Below are 5,905 nucleotides of genomic sequence, written 5' to 3' on the forward strand. Positions count from 1 at the left end.
ATATTTTTATTACATTTTTCACCAAATCCCATGACCTCTAGTTCTCCTCCTCCTTCCACTTTTCCTATTTTCCTACTAATTCTTGTTCCCACCTTCACTTTTTATTCCTTCCCAAATAGACTAAAGATGGAAACCACGTGCTAGTTGTAGTAGTAGATTTTCCAGAACATTTTCAGTAAATTTTTTTGTTTATGGCAATTGAGACTTTCCGAGAAAATTTAATACCTAATCTTGTTGTTTTTTTGAATTGACTTCAAAAATATTTTTTTTTTTTCAAAAATCTCTCTTAAATGAACGGTGAGCTATATATTTGAGACTACAGTTGTGCATTATGACATAAAAGGAATCGGATAGACATGGTCTCCCAAAGGTGTTTTTTCGAAAATTAACATTTTTTGATTTCACACCATCGGACCATACGCACATTTCCTATCATAGTAAAATTCTTTGAAGAGATAAAATAAAGGTGTAATTAGGTTTTTTGTAGCCTGTAATTCGTGATACAAAATACAATTTAGTATATCGTTTTATCTTCAATCTGTACAAAGTTATGATTTTTTGAATGGACTTGATCCACTTTTTCGGACAAATCACAAAAAGTTTTGCCATTCTGCTCAACCTGCCTATGGGCACCTTATATTATCCGTTTTGTGCTAGTCCAGCGACGGGACATTTTTGGCACCAACATCTAAGAAAAAGCGAAATTTCACTTCGGGTACTTCCCCTGTCAGTTTCAATTTTTGCTGTTTCAAAAAATATGCAAATTTGATGGATTTTTTTCCTCCATTGCTTCTACGTTTCTTCTATGCACAAATTAAAATTTCTCTCAATTTTTCGGGGCCAATTACTGTCAACACTCTAATAGAACACCACCCGGACCGTCGACTTTGAGTCTATATATCTCACTTCTTTCGAAAGACATCAAAAAGTTGTCAACTAATAAAATGTTTATCATAATATCAGCAACATTTGTTTAGGTAACCACTTTTAGATATCTCTCACAGAAAATGAGACACATGGTCTCAAATTTGACGATTCGGGTGGCGTTCCATTAGAGTGTTCACGGTAAATCCATTTTTTTGAATTAAAGAGTTGTCGAAAAAGAGGATTCCTATCACAACTTCTCATTGAATTGTTTCAACAAAACCCAAATTTCTAAAATTATTTATGTTCATTCATTCTCATTTGTCCTCCTCCAACTTGAAATTTTTCATTCTCTGTTTTCTCAACATTCTTGAGAATTCAATTTTACCTCAACTGGATAGATTCTAGATTTCCTACCTTCGGTGTTTTGGATAAAAAAAATTCACTGGAAAATTGGAAAATTACATAAAATTGCCAAATTGGTGTGTTGTTGTTGTGTGGAGCTTTGCATTTGAACGTTTTCTTTCTCTTCAGAGAAAAAAAAACTAAATTATTCATGTCACATGTCAACGGACGGGTAGCAGTTTTTTCCTAATATTTATAAAGATTTTTGGGTAATTTTTAAGCTTTACGGTTCATTATAAAAATTACTGTTTCAAGAAATTTTGGTTCGAGAATATTCGTTCAACATAATGATATTGGTACCATGTCATTTAATTTACCACAATTGTGCAAGAAAGAAAAAATTGCATACTTTGATAGTTTTGCGAAAAAAAACAATTCCTAATACTTTTGTTTGATTCAAAAAAAAAATTCCACTGTTTCAAATTACTTTTTAACTTTTGAACTATTTTTCTTTTCTCGGCCGTCGGCGCCAATACTTGGCCAGACCTCCCACAAGTCTAGCACAAGTCTCCGAGCACATTATTCTATGTATCAGCTAAGACTTGTGGAAGGCTTGTCCTAGACTTGTGTGGCTTTGTGTGTTTTCATTCAAACCTGTTGTTCTGTTGTGATTGTATTTGGAATTAGATATACTACAACATTTTATTAGAACACTACACAAAACGAATAATGAAAAAAAAATTAATTAAAATTACAAAAAATTTCCACCTTTTCGTTTCCTTTTCTTTGAAATCCGTTGAAATTCATCGACAATGACAGTGTAATCGCATCAAGTCGAGTCATCTCATTTCCTCAATTTTTGCTTGTATTTTGAAGTATCCTTTAGACGAGAACATTACGATCCAATTTCTTGCATCTGAAATACAAAAAATCAGAAATATTAAAAATTCTCAGTCTTCGAATTAATACCATCACTTCCTTTTCGAAAAATTTTCACAGTTCTGGTTTCGACATTACTGACTTTCGGATAACAAGCATCCACATAATGTGCAGTGCAAATAAATTCTTCTTTACATAGTTCGAGTTGTCTTCAAACCCTAAAAAACGTTACTCCTGTGAGTTCCAAACATTGTTTTTTACTGAAATCGTGTTTATTTTCCACTGCGACACTCTGCGAATGCACGATTTTGACGAAACTCTGAATCGTTTTCATAGTATTTTGAAACGCCTTGAAAAATGATGGATACCTTTAAAAAGAGATCCTTTGTCGACAGAAACAACAGTTTGAAGCAGAATTTTTTGGTGGAATTTTGCAGAAAATTAACTTTTTTTCATCCTCCGTCTCCTCTTTTTTCGTGAATCGAAATTCTGTATATTCAAGTGTTCGAATTCTGTAATATTGAACTCTTCAAAGCTAAATATCTCTTCATAATAACTCCCGATATGCTCACGATGTGCTCACGACTCGCAGATTTATCCTTTTTCGGTTTTGCTTTTTTGAGTTGAAGTTGAATGTTCTGTCATGTTGAAAGTTATACGATTCGAAACTTCAAAATTTCTTATACCAAAAAATTAAAATACCTGCATAAAAATTCGAACTTTTATGAAAATAGTAGAAAAATAGGTAAAACCAGAAAACAAATTAAAAATTAAATGATGAGTCCGAAGGTGAAAAATCAATAATCAGAATTTGGCCAAGACTTGTAGCCTTCCGACTATGGGCCAAGACTTGTGGAAGCTATCACAACGGCTCATGGAGGCGCATACTTTGGCCAACACTTGTAAAATCATGAAATTTGGCCAAGTATTGGCACCCGCAGCCGAGTTCCTCAATTCGCATCACATAATCATAGGAACCGACTTAAATATCTCAATGAAAATTTTAAACAGTTTCAAATTGATTTTTATCGGTTTCAAAATTTTCAATACTATTGTTCCATGTTGAAAATTAGTCACCTTTGATCATTTCTGCAAATATATAAAATATCATACAAACTACATTTTTTGCTAACATTTGAGTGGAAAAAAAACGTGCGCAGATGCAATTTGGTTGACCAGTTGATAAATTGATAAATGGAATGTAGTAAAAGTGTTAGTGGTTCTTTTGGAGTAGATCAGTGAGCGAAAAACTACTAGTTCATGAAATTCATGTTTCAAGTGTTTCATGAATTTCTAGAAGAACGTTTTTCTGCACACCTAGTATCTCTGAAAAATTGCCGTTTCAAAAATCACCCAAATTTCGTGAGGTTTCTGATTCTAGCACTATGGTTGAATCATTTTTTTTTTCAAATTGCTGTTTCAAAATATCTTGAACAACTTTCAATTTCATTGACTGATGTTCAATTTGCAGTTGTTTTCAGAAGGAAACAAATGTGATAGTTTCAAAATGAACTCTATTTTTCAGAATTCTCCATTTTCTAATATGTATTAGCTTCTCTAATTTCAATAATACACTTATTCAGAACAATATAAATTGTTGTTTCGAAAATTCCGAAACTTCCTGAGATTTTTGATCCTGGTATTCCCATAATCTTATCTCCCAACTCTCCCCATTTTTTTTTCCGATTAAACAGATTTTAGCAGATAATGCTTCAAAAATTAGCGGTGGTTTTCTAAAAATACATTGTTTCAATTTTTTTTTCAAACATGTTTACTTTTTTAGAATGTTCTGTTAAAGATATCAGCTTTTTTGATAAACTAAATTGATTATTCAGGACTCACAGAAAAAGTAAAAGTTGCTGTTTCCAAAATTCTGAAACTGTCTGAGATTTTTAATTTTTGTATTGTCAACCATGCGAGCACAGAATTGTTGGAGCTTTGGAGAAGACTGATTCAGATGAAATTTAGCTTTAATTTTTGGTGCGTTCCTATTTTCCTAGAAAATGAGACCCCTCTGATATTTCGCACCAGAAAATCTGACTCATTCCTCAAAAGCGTTTTTTGTCATAAGAGGTATCCCAAAGTGTCTATCATGTTGTTTGATCCATCAGACATAAAAACCCTTTTCTATTTTTCCATTCTTTCGGTTTTCAATATGAGTTTCCGGTTTATTCGTTCATTCATTCATTCACAACCAGTCGTTTTTTCTCGCAGAAATCTGAATTTTTCTATTCAAAAAGAGGGGGAGGGCAATTTCGAATGTGTTCCTGGTGGAGTTATTCATCGAGAATGTTCTCGGGATAAAAAAAAACGAACACATTGAAAATGTGAAAACCGAATTTAGGTTTTAAAAGTGTGTGACTTTTTTGTTCAAAAAATTATCACTGTTTCAGTTCGAAGTTTATTGGGCACTTGTTTCATTCTTCACAGTTTCAAGATTGGAATGAAATTAATATATCACAAAATTCAACATTAGGATATGGCATATGCAAGGAAAAATTCAAATTCTCAGCATCCTTCAGCACTATATTATCATAGAAAGAAGTTTTCAATACAAAGCTATATATGAGAAAATAATCAGCGAAATAGTAACTTTTTTCTTGAAAACCACAACTTTAATGGACTTAGCGGTTTTTGAGGCAAGAGATTCTGAAATTTGAAATTCATCATCTACATCTTTTTCACAGTTTCAAACTTGCGGAAAAAATCCCCCAGTTGTGGACGAAAATCGTTGAATAATCTCATAGAAGCATATATCTCCCATTTGCATGTGAGTCTGCTGATTCACATACGGATAACGTACCATACGTGAATAATAAATTCAATTGGTAAACATATTTTAAAACAGTAACTTTTTTTCAAAAATCCCAACTTGATAGATTCAAAGATTTTCGAGGCAACAAATGCTAATATTCATTTAAAAAATAGAAGACAGCAAATCTTCAATTCACTAAATGAACAAAGATTTTTTGAATACTAGGATTTTCGAAACGGTAGTTTTGCATTGTAATTTTTTCAAGTACCAAATGTCTGTTAATCTGGTAGAAGCAGCTATTTTCCAGCTGATTACAATAGCTTCTCTCTCTCTCTCTCTCTCTCTCCAAACGTTGACCCCCAGAAACTGCACTTTTAGACTTCATCTGGATCAAAAAGTACATGTTGTCCTTCTCTTCTCCACCCAAAATTTTTATGTTCCATGCGTCAATTTCGAATTCTTGGACTTTTCCCGTTCTAAATTGAGACACACAAAGGCATTAGCATTCACTAATTGCTCATCCTTCCCCTCTTTTCGAATAAAGTGAATACATAAATTTTCAGTTTCGAATCCTGAACCTTTCATCTTTTCTTTCTTATTTCGTTCTTTATTTTGTGTTGCAAGATAAATTGAACAGAGAATTGGATAAAAGGGATAGAGTTCCCTTTTTTGCAAGAGAAGCAATTTGTAATTACGTGCCATGAAGACGTGAATTATTCCAAGAAGACGTCAGTGAGTGTTTTGGATAATAATAATAATAATAATAAGGTGAATTATTTTTTGGAGATCAAAGAAACAAAAATCATAGCATTTCGTTATGAAAATCATCCGGAATTTCGAGATCCGTTTGATGCACTAACATTACTAAGTTTTTTATCACTTTAAAAACCATTAACATTTGAAACAGTAATTTTTGGTTTTCTAACAAAAATCAAAACTTGGAAACATATTTTTTGCAAAACTTTTCTTTTTCTCAGTTTCAAAATATTTATAATTCCTATTCTTTCAATAATTTCGGATACATCTTTGAAAGAACTGAATTAAGTGAAATAACTGTATTCG

Source organism: Caenorhabditis briggsae (assembly GCF_000004555.2).
Source record: "Caenorhabditis briggsae complete genome, chrIV, whole genome shotgun sequence".
Classification (NCBI taxonomy): domain Eukaryota; kingdom Metazoa; phylum Nematoda; class Chromadorea; order Rhabditida; family Rhabditidae; genus Caenorhabditis; species Caenorhabditis briggsae.